The 20,600-nt window shown below is 43.4% G+C and overlaps 1 protein-coding gene across 1 annotated transcript in view; it reads right to left on the bottom strand.

Moving 5' to 3' along the window:
- Positions 1-3,188: 3,188 nt before the first annotated feature.
- The window catches only part of LOC102375842 (SET-binding protein-like), an 87,146-nt gene continuing 69,734 nt past the window's right edge, over positions 3,189-20,600 (bottom strand). Inside the window, exons 3-4 of the transcript XR_003092295.1 lie at positions 3,491-3,702; positions 3,189-3,250 (exon numbers count right to left, since the gene is read on the bottom strand). The gene's annotated coding sequence lies outside the window, so the exon portion shown is untranslated. The remainder of the gene's footprint in view (positions 3,251-3,490; positions 3,703-20,600) is intronic.

Genomic DNA, 20,600 nt, shown 5'->3' with positions numbered 1-20,600 from the left:
TTGATAAGGTTGTGGCAATTAGAAAGAAGCGACGTTTTGGCGGCGTGACAACCAGGTAACCACCACAGAAAGGCCCGTGGCCAACACCGTGTAAGCATTCCCCTGCCAAAAATGAGGGCTGCGAGCGTTTCTGCCGCTCCATCCTGCTTCGGAGCAGCAAAAAAAAGGAAATGGTGTAAACATTAACTATGAAAGGAAATGATTAATGAATTATCAATTGCAATCAAGTTGCATAATGCAAAGAGTCTGGGCTAGGAAAAATACTGGATGTTGTATCCTCAATATTATAAGGCAGAAAGGAAAAGGAGAGGAGTGAGGACAAAGTTTGATGGAAGCAGGACAATCCAACTGTAACTTTGACTTCTGGAATGGATATAATACCCAGCATGCCTATAAAACCAGACAAGTCAAGCATTAAAATGCAGGCAAAACTGTACTAGTTTATGCAGGCGCTTGCTTGGACTATATATGCAAATCCTATCCATTTCACACCCAAATTAACCATTCTTTGCAATGTGTGCATCGACATACGGCTACATGGTTGGAAGTTATGCTCTAGCAGCAGGAGGCTGAACTTATGGAGTAGAAGGCACGAGTACTATCCTGATAAATGCCATGAATTTCCAACTGCCTAATAATAATAATGGTAATGATAATAAATACTCTGACCTTTCATACAGCACTTTTCACATGAGACTTTCAAGACACTGATTAAGATCTGGGAAGCTTCACAGCATATCTGGCAGGGAGGTGAAGTTTCACACAAAGTTGACCAAAGGGTAAGCTGGGGCATAGTGAAAGAGAGGCCAACACTTTCAAATTTAAGTGTGCGAACTTACCCCAGAGTAGGGTGGCCACCATAGAGGACATTTCTGTTTTCTGCTACTCTGTCCTCTATCGATACAAAACCTGACGCCTTTATGTCCTCTATTTTTCTCTTGAAGAAAAATATGTCCTCTATTTTCTTCAAGAGAAAAAGGAAGCAGTTTTTCAAGAGAAAAATAGAGGACATAAAGGCACCGGGTTTCATATCAATAGTGGACAGAGGACAACTGGACTGTCCTCTATGATGGCCACCCTACCCCTAAGGTCAGCAATAAGGACACTGTTGGTGTCCAATGCCTCTAGGAATTAAACTACGAATTCAGGTGGCTCAGTAATGACAGATGTAGGTGCATAGCCTTAAAGACCATGAAAATTTGGGACTTACTGACTTGCCAAGGGCACAGAATTAGTCCGAGTCATACTTGGGAACAGAACTCATAAACGATGGACCCCAGGCCTCTGCACTAACCACTAAACAAGGCTATAGAGAGAGCAAGGAAACGCTGAAAACCAAAAGTGTGCACAAGAATTAGTACATCCATTTCCATGAAGGAAGGATGCTTGGTGGGGAAGAGTGCACTTGGCACTAATGTCAATCAGACCAACACGGAAGTCATCTGTATTTGAATAAAACTCTCAGCCACTACAATGTCTGTAAAATGGATCTCATCCATCCTGCCTGTTTTCACTCCTTTTGGGAAGGCACGTCTTACCTGCTGATCAACTGACTTACTTTACATTCAGACAAGGATGAAACCATCACGGCAGATCTGTAACCGTTCCTGCTTTTCTAGTTAAGCATTAACATTTAACGAGATCAGCCCGCAGTTGCTCATTAGTGTGCAGGGCTCCAGCTAATTAATACATCACTGGGAAAGCCAGCCGGAGAAAAGAAATTGAGCAAGCGCCTTCCGGAGGCATTTCTCAGCCTTCAGACTAATTCAACATCGAAATAAGTACCTGCGTGAGTGTGCTTGAGAGAAAGGAACCAAAGTAGCCAGAATGGACGGAGAGAAAGGCCCGGCAGATGGTCCTCAGTGCCTATACCATATAAACATCCACCCTGTAAGTGGTCCATCCAGGCAAAGTGGATAGGATGAACCCAACAGAGGCAAAAACATTGTCGCACCAACACATAGGACATCACTTTACATTGTCAAGGCACATACACAATAGCAAATGATTTACCTTGCTGCCTCAACACCGGTGTCTGATCTAGCTTACTGAATTATACGCCAAAATGTCCCTTAACTTCTTAGAGTGGTGCCCTATAAATCAGTTATTAATGCCATTTTACAGGTGGAAAAACAGAGGGAAAAGGGTCCATGAGTTATTCATGGCTGCTCAGGGAATCTGTTGCAGAAAAAGGTATGGTGACCGAGTGGTACACATATGCAAGTACCTTTTGGCACATCCACATATGAGATGTGGGGACACAAGGTCAGTGTGAACCTTTGATAATTTGAATGAGTATCTCTATACCTGGCACAAGTCTCCATTTTGGAATAAGGGACTGGATTTCCTTTATAAACATAATAGACCTTTTTTTCCCCTACAAAACAACATAATTCCCAGCTGTTTATGTGTTTGTAATATGGTGCCAGCTTTCTTAATTTTAAGATGAGCCCTGTGATATTTTAAGCTTTTTGGAGAAACCTGGTTACTGAGGGCAGATGATTATCAGCTTTCCTTTTACAAATGGTAGTACTTAGTCCTTCTGGTTGCCAAGGAAAGCTTGAAAAATATGACCCTAGTGTATATGTGAGGTTCAGAAGCAAAAAGGCAAATAAAAAGAAGACAACATGCATTTTTTCATATCATGACTAAACGGTTTTGGGGGATGACTCCTGATTTTTGAATGCTTGGGGTTGGCCCCATTCCTTAGATAAATCCACAGTTTTCAAGTCCTATAGAAAATAAGACTATTCTTCAGATTGTTATTGGGTTCAGATATTTAGGACTCAAAATGAACTGGATTGTACCTGTTTATTAAAACAATGTAATCACAATATGACAAGTTGAAGTGCTCAATGCCTTTTTTAACCTCCATCTTCACAGGCAAGGTCAACTCCCAAACTACTGTACCAGGCAGCACATTTTGGGGAGAAGATGAGCAGCCAACAGGGAGAAAAGAACAGGAAAGGGACTATTTACAGAGGCTGGATGTGTACAAGTCCAGGGGACTGGACACGATGCACCCAAGGGTGCTGAGGGAGTTGGCTGATGTGGTTGCAGAGCTGCTGGCCATTATCTTTGAAATTTGTGGTGGTTCAGAGAGGTCCTGGATGACTGGAAAAGGACAAATATAGTGCCCATTTTTAAGAAAGGAAAGAAGGAGGATCCAGGGAACTACAGACCAGTCAGCTTCACCTCAGTCCCTGGAAAAATCATGAAGCAGATCCTCAATGAATCCATTTCTAAGCACCTAGAGAAGAAGAAGATGATTAGAAACAGTCAGCATGGTCTCACCAAGGGCAAGTCATGCCTGATCAACCTGATCATCTTCTGTGATGAGATGACTGGCTCTGTGCATGTGGGGAGATGCGTGGACATGATATACTTTGACTTTAGCAAGGCTTTTGACCCACCTCCCACAGCAATCTTGCAAGCAAGCTAAGAAAGTATGGGTAGGATGAATAGACTGTAAGGTAGATAGAAAACTCACTGGATCATTGGGCCCAAAGGGTTGTAATCAATGGCTTGATGTCTAGTTGGCAGCCGGTATCAAGTGAAGTGCCCCAGGGGCCGGTCCCGGGACCAGTTCCTTCAATATCTTTATCAACAGCCTGGAAGATGGGAAGGAGTGCATGCTCAGGAAGTTTGCAGATAACACCAAGCTGGAGAGATCTGGAGCGTAGGGCGAAGATTCAGAAAGACCTTGACAAATTGGAGGATTGAATGAAAAGAAATCTCATGAAGCTCAATAAGAAGTGCAAAGTCCTGCATTTAGGGTACAGCAATCCCATGCACCAGTACAGGCTGGGGGTGACTGGCTGGGCAGTAGCTCTGCAGAAAAGAACCTGGGGGTGACAGTGGACAATAAGCTGGACATGAGCCAGCAGTGTGCCCTTGTTGCCAAGGAGCCTAATGGCATAGTGGGCTGTATTTGTAGGAGTGTTGCCAGCAGGTCAAGGGAAGTGATTCTCCCAATCTATTGGCCACATCTGGAGTCCTGTGTCCAGTTTTGGGCCCCGCACTACAGAAAGGACATAGACATGTTGGAGAGAGTCCAGCAGAAGGCAAAGAAAATGGGTGAGGGGGCTGGGGTACATGACTTCTGAGGAGAGGCCAAGCAAACTGGGATTATTGAGTCTGGAGAAGAGAAGACTAGGAGGGGATTTAATAGCAGTCTTCATTTACCTGAAGTGGGGTTTGGAAGAGGATGGAGCTGGACTCTTCTCAGCAGGGGAAGATGACAGAACAAGGAGCAATGGGCTCAAGCTGCAGCAAGGGAAGTTTAGGTTGGATATTAGCAAAAACTTTCCCACAAGGAGGATAGTAAAGCACTGGAACAGGTTACCCAGAGAGGTGGTGGAAACTCCATTCCTGGGGGGTTTTAAACCCCAGCTAGACAAAGCCTTGGCTGGGATAACCTAATTGGGGCTGGTCCTGCTTTGAGCAGGGGGTTAGACTAGATGTGACCTCCTGAGGTCCCTTCCAGCCCTGATTTGCTGTGATTCTACAATGTCTCCATATGAAACACCAAATAGCACTCCGGGTCTACAAACCTGATAAACATTGTGGCATGAAGATCTATAGTCTGGTTTTGTAACCCAGCAAGGTGAGGTCTGCGCCAATATGCAAATACACTATGTACAAAGAGTAACCAGGGGTTATAAGAGAGAATGATTTAGTTACTGGCCCAAAAGAGACCTGACTCCAGTAGAGAGCCGGATGAGCTTGGAGATGAAAGGGGACACCAAATATGAGTCATTCTTTGCTGAATTGTTAAAAGCTGAATTAAGCAGTCCTTCCAGCTCTTAGGTATTTGAAAAGCATGAGTCAGGTGCCCTAAAACATTGAGATAAGAAATACCATTTAGTGGGTGACACCATAGGACCATGTAGCCGAGTATCCTCCTGCCTCACAGCGGCAGAAAGTGGATGCTGTGGGGGAGGGTGAACAGGACCCATCCTGCGCCCACTGCTCCTCCACTGCTGTTTCCGGCAAGCAGAGGTTTAGGAAATTCTGATGACGAGGCTGCACCCCTATGAGATTGCACAAAACAACACTATTATTTTTTAATGCTACCAATTTGCTTTGTGCCTCTTGACCTTTTATGGCTTTAGACTTTCAACCTCACACACTGATGCAGTTGTTGGGACTTCAACAAAAAAACCAAACCAAACAAATAATAAAAAACACAGCATATGTGAAATTCCTGAGTGCTGGCAACACCGAACCAGCTAGGTATATACCAGAGCTACACTTCAACCATGAAAAAAGGACAGCCTTTCCTCCCTGGATCTAACTGAGAGCCAGTGGGCAACATTCAGTGGGAGGAACTGATGTGTTTACATGGTACCTTACTGAAATGATGAATGAAGTGGTGAACTTCAGTGCTGAGAGTGCACAGGCTTTTTCACAATGCCCATCAAGTCTGCAGGGATTCAGCTGAACCTGCTCCCTATTGTCTTTTTATTTTCTGTGTAAGGGACAGTTGATATGGGATGACACTTTGTTAGCAAGGGAGGCTGCTGAAGTGGGGGCAGAGAGGGGAGAGAGAAAGAAAAGTGCATTGTGGAATAGCCCAGTGAAAGGCTTCAGAGATGAATGAGGTTCCTTAATGCCAAATAAAATGTTCACATATAAGCATCATCTTTTAGTACTCTGTGTGTGGAGAGGGGGGGAGGGATCAAATTATAATCTGATGGGAAACAATTATTTAAAAAATCAAGTGGAAATAATCAAAATCTATAGGATGAAGTTTAAAAAAATAAGATGCTATACAATATATTACCTGTAAAATCTTTATAAATCTATCTAGATATATATATCAAGATAGATATAGCTCTATTTAGATCTATACTGACATATCTATATGTATAGATGTATATCTATCTTGATCTATACCGATATATCTATATGTATAGATGTATATCTATCTAGATCTATATTGATATATCTATATATATAGATGTATATCTATCTAGATCTATATTGATATATCTATATATATATAGATATATCTATCTAGAGCTAGATAGATAGATAGATAGATAGATAGATAGAGATGTATATCTATCTATCTATCTATCTATCTATCTATTTATCCCAATAAATATTACATATAGAGTTTAGGTGCTTGTATGAAACACCTCTGTAGTATCAGAGTGCATGATAATATATATTGTGTTTATTTTCACAGTAGCCCATAAGACAGGGCAGTGCTGTGTACCCATTTGACAGGTGGAAAACAGAGGCACCAGGCTGCTAGCTGATCACCCAACATCAAACAGGAAATCTGAGGCAAGGTGGGGAATACAAATAGGGCTCTCCATGGTCCAGGCTTGCACCCTAACTTCTGAACCATCCTTCCTTATGAATATAGAGCACTTGAGGATCTGTCTTACAAATTCTTGGAGAAAAGATAGAAAGTGGAAACAAGAATAAAATAACTGAATCATTTTTACTATAATAGGCCCCCAAAGTCCCCATCACTATTGAAGTGCCATTGTGCTAACACAACATCCCAAAGGAGCTTATATTCAGTCCTACAAGTAGAAAGTCCAGGGGTATCCATTCTCCTCTTCTACATTCGTAGGGCTAGAAGTTGCTAGATCCATGTCCATATTGCACATCAACTGTTTATAATATGCTGCTAAGACAGGGCAACATTAGCCACTGTACCCTGATAAATGGCTAAGTAGCCATTAACCAGTTGTGTATCACTTCCTCTGTAATTACATTAGCAGCTCACCCTTTCACCAGTTATAATGCAGGCAAACTTTGTAAGAGATCTCACGTGCCAATATAAACCCAAGGCAAACAACAAAATTAATTCCCTTTACAAGACGTATCCTAAAACCATTTATTTCCAGGTTTCCTGCAAGAGCTGGGAAAGGAGAAACTGCCAAAGTACACGTAACCAGATTGCACGTGGGTAGGTGAAGTAACATGGAAAGTACTCTGTGAATTAGCTACCGTATACCTAGATGTAATGTTCTGGCTTCAGCAAAGTTCCCATACACAACGGGTTGTTGCCTCCCGTGCCCTTTTAAGGAACATTTGTTTTCAGTGACTCCAAAGGATACATCTTTTTGCAGACAGATGGCTACCCAAGTAGCTATGGGGGGGAAATTTTTGTTACATGGCATGATCACCTACCACCTCAAGTGGTATCCAGCCTGGGAATAAATCCAGCCCCAGGACTTCCAGCAATATTTGAAGGTTCATAGGTATATCAGTACAGCCCTAGCAATTATGATAAAAGGGGATCCAGGAAGCACTGTTTCAAAACCACATTTAAGATCTGTTGGAAATGTCAATAATAACAAGAAGATCAGACTCAGGCCACCAACATGGGACATTTCAGGCCAAGTGGTTAAAATTTGGCAAAGTACGGAGTGAATGAAGACAGGATCTCATAATGGCAAATGTCAGGCTGTCTTGAGGATGGGCAGCCCTTTCGTCCAAATACCACTGCAAGGCGATGCTGACCATTTGCCAAGGGCTGAACTACTCCCACATCCTCAGCATCTCTGCCTTATACTTTGCACTCTGCCTTTGTCTCCATGAAGACCACTGACAAGTCAGGAAGCAGAGTAGCTGTTTCAGCCCTATGTTCAACTCTTCTGAAAAACACCACCTTAACATTATTGTTTGTATCCCAGTGGCATCTGCGTGCCTCAACAAGAAGGCATTGCACAAATGCATACCGAGAAGCAGCACCTGCCCCAAAGAGCATAGCATTGTAATCATAGAAATTAGGGAGAGTTTGGGCTGGAAGGGACCTCTAGACATCATCTAGTCCAACCACCTACCTGCGGCAGGATCATCATCATTCAAACCATCCTATACAAACCCATAATCTAAACTCTACATAAGACTCATGTCACCCCTGACACAACACAAGACATCACACCCTAACCTGGCGCAGGTAAAGCAGGGGGACTATGGCAGCCAAAATCCTGCTTCTATAAAACATAGTTAATACATGTTCAAGAGCTCCAAGGTAGAAGGCCATGCCCTCTACTACAGAGGAAGAAAAAAACCCATAGTAGATAAGACTGACAACTCAAGAGAGAGGAAGCAGAGGGATGGAAAGTAAAGTGACTTACCCAAGATCACACAGGAGAGACTGGGACCAGACCTTGGGTTTCCTGACTCTCTGTCTGCTGCCCTGCTTGCTTTCAGCTGTAGCCTTTGTACCTCACAGCAAAGAAGGTGCACAAAAGCATGTTTCCATTTAATTTTTTTTTTTTTTTTTATTGCATGGTCCCTGCACAGCACTGATGGCTGGAAACATTCACCCCAGGTGTACCTTTCTTTTGGGCTCAATCCTGCATGCTGCCGAGCATACTCAGCTCCTTTGGAAGTCACCGCACAAGATGAGGCCCTTTGAAAGCTGACTCTTTCTAAGCACTGACATGAAGGGTAGAAGAACCAGTCTGGATCAAACAAACACTAAGTCCAACTCTCACCCCAAACTTGAGCTGAACCCTAAATACTTCCATGATCCCCCCCTTTGTTTCATTGAATGGGTGTTCTGGGCATGTCCACAAGCTCTACAGCTGATCTTCTAGCCCAGCTAGAGCTAGGATATATTGGAAATCTCCTTGTTCCTGCAAAATTGCCATCACGCTTTCTCAGAGCCAAGGGAAGTATTCAAGTCAGAACGTCTTATGATCTGAGTTCTGGAGAAGCCTCTACCCTATAGTCATCAAAGTTTCCTGAACCTTTGAAACACCTTAGGTTTCCTGTTGCATGTTATATGTAGAGGTAAAAAAGCAAAGCCAAACACAAAACCCAGAAACCATGAAAAAGGTGAAGAGGTAAAAATGAAAACAAGCATCAAGGACCTTCAGGCTGCGAGGTTCAATAGCAGGCATACACACACCCTACCTTGTTCACAAGTCAATCCCTGCACTGGAATGTGTAACACTAGCACTCCAGCTGCATAAACCACTAATCTGAGGGAAAGGTCACAGAAAGGTATGTTGAAATACCCTATAAGGAGAAGAGCATTTCTTTCCTGATCTCTTCCACACATCACCTCCTCCCTTTTTGGTCTTCTCACCCTCCAAAGTTTTTCTCTCTAGAGATGCAGAAATCCCTTTACTTGGTTATGAACATTACATAGCGAATATGCTTACTTTGATTTGACTCTTGGACCACAAAGGTATTCCTTGGCCATCGGTTATCTATATCCGAGTCAAGCGAAGAAAGCCTTGCGGCTGTAGTCAGATGGCTGCAATCTGGAATGACGCAGAGATGGAGCTTCCTATCTCCATCCAGGAGCTGCAAGAAAGCTGCAGTGCTACCAGCTCTGGAAAGCATATGCTAAGTATAATGAGCAAAACTTAAAATTGGGTTTAAGGAAAGGCAAAAGGTTTGGGTCGGTTCTGGATGCAGAATGGTCTCCGCAACAAGAAACGTAGAGGTCCCACCACTTGAGATATTTGAAGCTGGGTTGGACGGTAACAGGGAGTACATACATGCCATAGGGGGAAATCTACAGGAATGGACAAGGTAACCTCTCATGCTTATTCCCTCTCTATATAAAAGAAAAATGGAGGAGAAAGGGGAATATTTGATAGTAAAGAACTTCAGAGCCCATCCCCGAGAAGGAAAGAACAAACCTGTAAGAATTTGTAATCTTGCCTAGAAAGGAGTCCTCCTCCTTGTTGTTGTTGGGGTTTTTTTATGTTTCTAATAGTATTAACACTACTTTCTTAGCTTCCAGACAGACAGATGCAGCTTCATCTGCAACAAATAATGTGACTGCCTAAAATCCACCAGGGTAAAGAAATGGAGCCTTTTGGGTTACTCTAGCCTATGAATAGAAGCATTCTTACTGGGATTTATCAAGACTGAATCTTTCTTGATAAAGGCTGACCCACTTACAAGAACTTAAACCACAAGTGAAGTGATCTGGGTGTATACACCCCCCCCCCGCATCTACTTCTCGCTCCTGTATAGAAACCACACTCGCACTCAGCAATGCCTTCAGACTGAATACAACAGAATGGCTGGTGCCCCCACTAAACAAAGTTCTTCCTCTGTGATTAATGTCCTAAAAAGTTATGGATATTGCTGTATTATAGCCCACCAAAAGTTAAATTCCTGCAGTAGCAGCATTTCACTGGCAAGCAAAGTGAGCTGGAAACTTTTGAGACCAAGGATGCCATAAAGAAAGAGGCAATTTTTTTTTTTAATTTCTACTGAGAAAGAAGGCTATGTTTGCATGTCATTTTGGCTCACAGGGAAAACCACCTCTCTTCTGTTTCAGTGCTTGCCTATCTATTTGAGAGTGAGCTCAGTCCCCAGTAGGAGAATCTAAATTACACTCAAATGCATTACTGCTCCTTGCACATCCCTCCGTGCCTTCAGAATAAAACCTGACAGCGCTTTGAAGCCTGTAAACCGATGCCTAGGTAACTGCTACGAGCTCTCCCTTCTCCATACGCCAAACAGCTTTTCATTTGATGTTCTGGCACAGAGCTAATCTGAGAGAGGATCAGAAACTCGAAGCTATTGACAGTAGTGACAGGAGTGTCTCAGTGTGACAGCTGATTGAGCCGATCGCATTTCACTGACAAACTCAATTGCTCCAGTCAATCGAGTGAAAGTCAGTACGGGCAGCTCCTCCGCGGTCCCCGTGTGCACGTCTCCTCCAGCCCCGACGGGGCCCCCTTGCCAGAGCAACTTATTGCGGCCGACCACCTGAGACCCACGTACCCACGTGTGGTGGAAAAAGGATCTTTGTGAATATTGTAGGCGCAGAAGTGAGTGATTAAAGAGCAGCTGATGTCTCCCAGAGCGCATGGAAACACATTCTACTTAGAATCTATTCTGCCTATTAATCACATGATTACCGTTCACTCCCTCCCCTTCCCTGCCACTCTTTAAAAATTATTTTTAAAGAAGGGATGTTTGTATAAAAATGATGTTTTATTTATTTTTCCCCCTGTGCCCGAATAGTTCGTCCCAGTTTTATGCTCTAGCCACTCCTTTGTGCCCCCACGTTATATTTGGGAACCCAGCTGAACCCAAGCAATGGTCACTCAGCAAAGCATTAGAGGGGAAAACACTGTGCAAGGCTTTCTCCTTGTAAATTAGGAATAAAGTATATTGAAACAACCAAACCTCCACTAGCATAAAACTGGTATGAGAGAAGAATCAAATTCTCCAGGGTATAATTCTGTATTAGCTATAGACAAGCAAAATATTAGTAAAATGACTTAACATTTTTTTTGTTCTGTGTCCAGTTTCTAAGTAGGTGTATCCATCCAGCAGCCTAAAGTGCCTTTGGATTGGAATAAAACATAATACGGCATACCAAAAGCAAGAGGCAAAGAGAATTTAAGTGAGAATGCAAACTGTGCAGGGATATACAAATCCATGGTGAGGAACATATGCGAGCTACTGTTCGCAAGTGGAAACCAAATAGGTTACCATTACCAATGATGAAGTGTGAGGTTGGCGTGCTTTCTGTCTCTCGGATTTCAACACGGTTTATTTTTATAGAGGCAGTTTCCTTGTGCAAAGTGTGTTGGCAAGCATTTTGCCATTGGGGGCAGTGAGCGGAGGAGGGCCTCCTTACAGAGGGCACAAGCAAATGAGAATGGAGCAATGAGTGACAGAGCTGGAGATCTGGGAAAGAAGAGTCAAATTGGATCGTGACAAATGGGTATGTCATTAATCTTGCACACCAGAGGGAAAGGGAAGACAGGAATGGAGGGAGGGCAGAGGAATATGGTGTTTAGTAGGTATTGGGTGGCGTCCGGGCAAGAGTTAAAGACAGAAAGTTGGATGAGAAGGCAAATAGTAGGAAGACGGGGCAGTGCAAATGAAACATGGACCTTCACAGCTGCAGGGAGCCCTGAGAAAGGAACTGAGAAATTGCAGACACTGCCATCTATTGCAGAGCGTGACCTGCCAAGAATCACCTCCCCTAACCTACCTAGCAAATGGCTGAGGCCACAAAGGCTACACTGTCTAGCCTGCTTTAAAGGAGATTAACTTCAGTATTAGAAGCCCCCCTCACCCCAAAGTATTGCACGGATGCCAGGATCAACACTTAAACTAGCTGCCAGCTCTTCTCCCACTGGCAGCTCAACACCTTTTGAGTCTAAGCATCCTGGAGGGGCTCCCTCCCCATCCCGCGCCATGGCACACACGTGTGTTTCATACGAGATGACTTCACCCAGGCTGGATTGAGTGTTTCAAGACAAAATAAATACAGTGCATTTTAACTGGCAGCCCCTTTCCAAAGCTTAATTTGGGCCCGCCTCAATTTTCACTCAGCACTTTCTACATTTTGCCTGCTACAAAATGTCAGGATTTTATATCCCATCCTGCATAATGTTTTATGAACTTATAGGAAAGCTGCCTCTAATGCAGCTAGTTTTTATTATTATTATAATTTTGAAGTTGGTTGGTTCAAAGCTATTAAATAGATTGAGCATGGAAAAAGCAGGTGAGAAGTTTGAGAGGAGGAACAAAACATACCCCCAAAGATTTGCATGACTTCAGAGTGAAAAAAAGCAAACTTTCTCCTTCCAAGTCAGGTAGGTGATGTGTGTTGGACATACAGCAATGCAATCCTGAGTCCACAGGGGAGTAAGGAAAAGTAAAGTGGGGCTTAATAAGAGCTTATCAGGTGAAAAAAAGTGCTGGACTCCCAATGACTTCCACCCCAAAATGTTCCAGCAAGACATCGTGACAGCAAACCCAGCAAATAAACAGGAGAGGAAACACACAGCATCCTCTGAATAAACCTTGGCTGGATGAGCATTCCCAGAAATCACTGTCATCTATCAACTGCTGAAAAGCTGTCTTTCCCAACTATCCCACTGTTGGTGTTTGACAGACCGATAACACCATCTTGAGCACGGAGCTGGACTAAATGATTTCCATGGTTCCTTTTAGCCTTCCTTTTCTATGACTCCATGCTTCTCCAAACACGTTCTGTGCTTCCAAAAAACACCATCAAGCTAGAAGGAGAGTGCCTAGTAGAGTATTACCACCATGTACACCTCCCTCTTTATTAAGAAATCTTCACTGTGGTAGTCATTGGTTAGTTCAGTATGTCAAGTCTTCTAATATCTTATTGTATTGGCTGATACAAGGCTAAGCTGTGCTGTCACTAAGGGCGTTTATACACATGCTCCAGGACGTGGGGAAGGGGGAGCTTTAATTAGAGTGGCTTTGAGAGCAACTGTAATTAAAGTGCCCCAAACATCATGTGTATCAGCATCCCTGCCCTGAAAAAATGGTAGAGGGGGAAAGCTCATCAAACAAGCTTTAGTTAATGCTCATCAAACAAGTTTTAGTTAACGCTCATCAAACAAGCTTTAGTTAAAGCACCTGCACCACCATTTTTCAGGGTGGTGACACTGATACACGTGACGTTGGAGTTGGGTGGGGTGTGGTAACCACCACTCTCTGGCAGACTTGACTAATCGAGTCTTCTCCGACGTGCGGTAATTACAACACATCAGAACAGCCTCAGTGCACGTGTATAAGCGCACCAATGACAAAGAAGAAATGAGTCCAAAATAACGCTGTTCAGAACATGCAGTTTATAAAGCTGTAACTGGTGAGATAACATAAACTCACGATTCAAAGTAGAAGAAGAAATCTGTAAATTGACCTAAACCGTGAAAGCTTGGGAAGATAACCCATAAAAGACTGCCCCACGTGTCCTAGTATAGAAATCTTTCTTACATAGTTTCCTTCTACTTCATCTCATGGAGTTGAAAGACCCCCTTTAGGCATCTAAGGGCACTTTTACATGTGCTCCAGGGCTGGTGGGTGACACAGCGTTTTAATCAGAGTGGCTCTGAGAGCCACTCTAATTAAAGTGCCACCACATCTCCTTTATCAGAGTTTCCACACTTGAAAATGGTGCTGGGGGGGCGCTTGAACTAAAGCTCATTCAACAAGCTTTATTTCAAGGGCCCCTGCTGCCTTTTTTAAGCACTGGGACGCTAATACACGAGACGCAGGAGGCTGCTGGAGTGCAGCACACTCGATTAAGAGAGTCTGCTCCAACATGCTGGAATTCCAACATATTGAAGCAGCTTCAGCACTTGTGTATAGACAACCTTAGTTAGCAAAATCCTGGCATCACAACCAGACGTGGCAACTAGGGGTGTATCTAGACGTGCACTTTAATGCATATTAGCCTACTGTAATGCTCATTAAAACATCACTAAAAAAAATGCTATTAAGTTCATGAAAACTGTAAATTAAAAGTAAATTAAAATAGGCAATTGCACATTTTCCTAGTATCTCACAATGGAGGGCACCTATACATGAGCACCGAGGTTGCTCCCGCACACTGGAATAACAGCACATTGGAGCAGACTCAATTAATTGAGTCTGCTGGAGCATGGCAATTGCTGCAGTCTGCCAGAGCGTGGCAGCAGCCTCGTGGCACTTGCCATGCTCTGGCAACCTCCTGCATCTCGTGTATCAGTGTCCCCAGAGACAACCAGAGCAGGGTAAATCAGCCCATACGAGGCCCCACCCCTGCTCCAATCCCGGATCCAAAGATGCTGGTGCCAGGGTGGGGGGTAGCAAGTGGCTGGATGCAGAGCCACTGCTCTGCGCTGCCGCTGCTCCACCCTCATGGGGCCTGGGGCGGTCACCTCAAGTTGCCCCCCTTGGGGATGGCCCTGAGTGTCCCCATGCTTAAAAACGGTGGTGGGGCGCTTTAACTAAAACTTGCTGAACAAGCTTTATGTCAAGCACCCCCTGCTGCCATTTTTAAGTGTGGGAACACTGATACACAAGATATGGCAGTGCTTTAATTAGAGTGGCTCTCGGACCCACTCTAATTAAAGAGCCACCCCCAACCCTGGAGCATGTGCAAAAGTGCCCAGAGGTACAAGATTTAATGCACATTAACTAAAGCATGTTAATGCATGTGTAGGTGCACCCTAGGAGATCAATGAGTCTATAAAACTTAAGAGTAGAAATATGGGTATATTAGCATTGGGATTATACTATTTGTATTCTAGACTCCAGGATTTAGAAATGCTGTATTCCAGTGGTTCCCAACCTTTTTAGACTGTGGACCAGAAGTGACCATGGACCAGCAAACTGCAGTCTAGAAATGACCGGCATACTGCAGAGCAGCAGCCAACCCTTTTTTATACTCAGTCACATACTGAGTATAAAAAAAAGGTTGGGTGCCACTCCACTTCCGATCCGGTAGCCAGCCCTCCTGCAAACCAGGAGCCCACCTTTCACAGCCTGGTACCGGGCTGTGGCCCAGGGGTTGGGAACCTCTGTTCAAGCCTCAGCATCCTCTAGAAGAAAACACTTGAGAGGTTTTCTTCATCTACATCATCTTCAAGTCATTCCAGGAGATAATGGTATTGCAGGTTCTTATTTCCAACAAAATATTCATCTGTTATATTTAAGTACAGCCAGGGCATACATGGTGTCCACTTCTCCATGGTATTACCACTGCATAAAACGTTAACTTTCTGACCACATAGCAATGGAAAACCCAGAATCCTAGAAATGCAGCCTGTGTGCAGATGCCCTACTCTTTATACAGATACTGAGAGTCCACAACCACTTAACTCGAGTTCAAGTTTTAGCCTGCAATGCATATATGCAAAATAAGTCTGCAAGTGATAACCCATGACAGCACAAGTGATTATGTGATTGCCCATGCATACTCCACGGAAGCTGATGAACAGTGGATAACACCAGGGACTAGAAATTGGAAGATATGAATTCTATTTTCTTCATTAGCTCTTTCTGAGACTTTCAATGAGGCCCACACACGTGCCTATGATAAATTTTGCAAGGCACTTGAGATGCTTTACAAAAGGCCTTACATCAGACAGCAAAACATTCATTGTCAGCACCTTCACCCAAAGCCATCTCCAAATATACGTTAGCACTCTGACTGAGCTTCATTGCTCACCATTATTTATTATTTCCATCACTGCATTGACTATCTTAGTCTAACACACGCGGTGAAAGTTCCCTTTCACTGAGGAGCTGACATCCTTCAGTGGATAGGATCAACAACAGCTAGGAGGAGAAAGAGGTCTAAGAGCCCTGTCTAAATTTGGGACACGAGTCAGTGGCAGAGACAGGCATGAGAGGCAGCTGTCCTGATCCCAGACTAGCACCTTACCCATTAGGCCATGTTGCTTCTCCCAATATTTTCCCTGTTCCAAGATGACGGTATAGTTTTCCTTTTCTATTAACTTTTCCAAACAAAACTGTTAATGTTAAATTATTTCTGCACACAGGTTGCAGGTGCCATGGCTGTTTGGCACTAAAGAGACTCCAGTTGTAGAACAAATCAACATGGCTTAGCAACAAGTCATAGCAAAATGATCTCATGATTGCAATGCCTTGTAGCATTGCTTTAGTTAAGGCGATGTTGACTTTTCTTTTTGAGGGTTTAAAACCCAGCTGAAAATACTTGTTTCCAAGCAATTTGGGGCTGTTTCAAATCAGGTTTCTTTTAAGACCTGAAATAAAAATAGAAATAGAATAAAGCATTTCAGTGTAGAGCCATGCTTAGGGAATATGCCATATTTCTGCGTGGTGTCTATTTATGTTACATACTTAACTGGCCTCCTTAAAGTAGTATTTGAGCCAATAATGTATATAGCCTCACAAAACTCCAGTCAGGTAGACCAGAGCAATATTCCTCTTTTAACAAATGGATAAGCAGAGCCAGAGGGAAATTTAATGACAGGGCCGATACCATGCTGGAAGTTTGGGGCAGCCTGAGGGACTTGGAACAGTATTCAATGCATCGAAATATTTTTTCTCTCTTACTTCCTGAATGGCACAATTCAGAAAAGGCTTAAACCTTCCTTTGCACAAAGAGTTTCAAACTATGGCTTTAGTGGTGAATAGGGACTTTTGGTGCCCCTCGGCCCTGTAGTGAGTGTTTTCCGCAAAGGGATGCTACAGAATCCTTCCAAGTGGATTCTGGGTGGCAATGTTTTGATATGGATTTTATACTAAAGACGATTATATAATATATGCACCCATGTTAGAATGCTACTCCCTAACCCATTGGTTCCCAACCTGGGGGTGCAACTCAAATCAGGGTCACAGGGGTCCTAAGTAGGGCCACGAAGGGCCCATACACACATGTACACTCACTTGCGTGGCCTAGGGGCAGCGAGTGGGTGAGCGGGCCGTTGGGCTGGGCCACGACGCACAAAAGGGGCAATGGCGGCTCCCCCCCCCCTGCCTCTGAGCCACTGCCATCACTGCTCTCCAATCCCAGCAGCCCCTGTGGTGCTGGGTCTGGAGGTCCTGTTGGTGGCCAATCTAGGGTTGCAGCAAAAGAAGGTTGGGAACCACTGTCTTCACCAAACCAGACATGTATATGTGAATGTAGTTGACCAAGGGTGCCATAAGCAATGGAAAATTTAGACTAAAATATCAAGAACATATTCTTAACAACAAGATCTACTCAAAAGTAGACGAACCTCCCATGACAAGGGATAAAGCAGTCACTGGGTCATTCAAAACTAAGATGACTAAAGGTTAAAATGCAAGACACACACTAGGGAGCAATCCTATTCTGGCCAAGGAGTGAGCAAGAAGACATTTATAGTCTTTCCCATTTCTAACCACAGTGCTCTCAGAATCGGTCCTTGTGTGAATGTTGAGTAGGTTACACGTGTCACAATGCCAGGTGGGTGGCCTCCAGAGATTTAGGACCTGATTCACCACTGAATTTTATCCAGTGTTATCATTTCCTTTTACTTATGGGAAGATTTAGGATTTTGACAAAGGGGATGCAGATGGTGTGGTGCAACATCACATATAACACAACACACATTTTCCTCCAGTAAAAGCTTTACTAACATGCTAGGAGCCCAGGGGTGTATTATTCATGCTAAGGACAAAGCACAAATGAATATAGTTTTACCAGAATATGCACTCATTTGTTAGACTCTATATAAAGTTTAAGAAACCACAACAAACTAGGCAAAAGTAGTTAAACGATCTTTTTATTAGTCCTGTATTTATTATAGTTACATGTACATCTCTTATTCAGATTTGTAAAAGAAAATGTAGCCTTCTAGAGCAGTGGTTTTCAACCTTTTTTTCATTTGCGGACCCCTAAAAAAATCTGAATGGAGGTGCAGACCCCTTTGAATTGTAAGTGTGGGTATTCACTTACTTTTGATTGATCATAGTCATTTTTCATGGACCGCTTAGATGTAGTCTGCATTCCCGCAGGGGCCCGTAGACCACAGGTTGAAAACCACGGTTTTACAGCGTCCTGACACTGCGTCCAACACTTCACTATCACTCATTTCCACACTTGAGTTAAGGTTCACCTGAGTTAATGTTACCACACCTGAGTTAAGGCATTTAACTAGAACTAAAAACAGACTAGAGGGCTGTGAAACAGAAGAGAGACATTACCAGGAATGGCTAACAGACACTGAAATTGCAAACAAAAGGATAACTTGATTAATGGAGTGTCAAAAAAAAGGAGAGGGGGTCATTAGTACTGAAGATTAGCAGAAATCAGGTAGATTATAATGATACATGAAGTCAGTTGACTCCCTGAGCACTGCCTGGAGAGAAATGTTGCTGTTGTGTTGCCCTCCCCCGGGCGCTTGGTTTTAAAGGTTAGATGGAGCAGAAATAGAAAGTGGGGTGCGCACCACTGCAGCCCCTCCTGGATCCAGCTTTGCTCTTACTCAAACGGAGTGCAACTTTGGTGTAAATTGCTACGTTTCTGATCAGGTCATATTTTACACCTATGCAGCACAGATATAAATGAGTTGGCAAGTTACCTTTATGTTGAAGGTCCCTCCTCCCCGTCAAATGCAGCCCGCAAAGAGGTCTTTTTCTCTCTTCTGTCACCTCCAGTCATAACCCTCTAACTAGAGCATCAGAGATTTGCATTAACTGGGAGCTGAAGCCTAGCAGAGTGGGTATTATTAACCCCACCATGAGCTCTTCAAATAAAGAGAGAAGGGTCTATAGCAGGACATCGCTTGGAGAAGAAGTAGATATAAAGAAGACCGAAGGAAGGCTCTTATAGAAAACAGATTTTGACTTGAAAGAGTTCAGGGCCTCCCCACGCTTCATCTCAAGCAGAGTGTTAGAAGGAGTCCTCCTTCAGCAAGGACCCATAGCAAAAATATTTGCCTGTCAGCATCGTGCAGCTGAGACCACAAAACCAACTGATCAATACTTTAGCCCATGATTTCTTTGGCTTTTCTGCTATCTCCACATGCAGTGCCCAGTTCAAATGTGCATTCATGATATTTTGGCTGTCTGGACAATTATCCCGTGGAGTTTATCGACAATTAATGTTCAAGGAGCAAAACCCCTCCCCCGAAACTGCTCAGATGTAAAGAGTTTCACTTCCAATTCATATTTCTTTTTGGTTAGATTAATGAAGAATACAAAATAATTATTCGTATTCAAGTGGAGTCCACGGTATGAAATTATGAGAGACACCTTTTCCTTCTAATGCTCTAGGGCCTTTCTGAGGTGCCTTTCCTATGGGCATTTGCATTTGGCAGATCTAAAAGGATCCTTTCAGATCCAAGAATAGGTGATGGTGATAATTACCCATTGTTTTTCATGTATGAAATGCCTTTCCTGTAGATAGACCTCAAATCACTTTTTGAGCTACGTATGAGTCACTTCATTCACTTCCAAAATGAAACTACCTCTGAGATGCAACAAAAGTGACAGAACGCTGCAATTGCGTGCAAGTGAAAAATAAGATTTGTCATTGGATGTAAAAAACCAGCAGAATAAACTTCCTGGAATCAGGATGTGGATGAGATACTGTGGCCAGGACTGGAGAAAAATGGATACAAGTGGAGAGAGATTTTCCATCATTACAAAGGATCAGAGCCATAAATGTTACTTCTCACTAGGAGAAGGAAAGATCATGAGACCACCATGGTGCAGCATCAGTTCACAACTGATTCAAAGGGAGAAACAGTTCCCCGAGTATCAATCCTGGATGAGTATCTGGAGCTGCCCTCCCCCAAAGGAGCAAATATTGTGAAGTACCTTCTCTTCCTGTTACAACAAAAGTCACACTTCACCCTTCTCAAAGTCATTTCATTGCCATCTGTACTGTACTAATTTTGCAGAAAACAAAACCACGACTGAAATGAGTATGAGCTAATAAAAAACCAAAAGGTGTTGGTGGGAAACTTCTGAAATGACTATTTGTAGCAGGCCAGGCTTGTACACTGTGTAACAAGAAGCAAAGTGGTAAGTATGCAGGCCACAGAAAACGCTAATTTACCCATGCTGTTTGGAAACACAGAGAGACCCTTAACGCAGAAAAAACCCAGTCTCAGCTGATCTGGGTACATGACATCCCCAAAGTCCAACACTTGCCATTTTTTTTTGAGTCATCCCTAGGAAATCTCTGCCCCTCAAAAACTTCTTCAGGCCTGAAGAATAGGGAACAATCCCAGCAATTTCCATTGCCCCATTACTTTAAGTTCAGAAAAAAAATAAGTCAAACAGAGGAATAAACGTGCAATTTCTTTACAGATGTCTATGGGTACCTGACTACAGGTTTGGATTTGGGAGTGTCGTCCAGCAAGGAACCTGCTGAATCT

The sequence above is a fragment of the Alligator sinensis genome, unplaced genomic scaffold (assembly GCF_000455745.1).
Source record: "Alligator sinensis unplaced genomic scaffold, ASM45574v1 scaffold1345_2, whole genome shotgun sequence".
In the NCBI taxonomy this organism is placed as follows: Eukaryota; Metazoa; Chordata; order Crocodylia; family Alligatoridae; genus Alligator; species Alligator sinensis.
The sequence above is the reverse complement of the archived record's forward strand: the minus strand, read 5'-3'. Positions and strand labels throughout refer to the sequence as shown.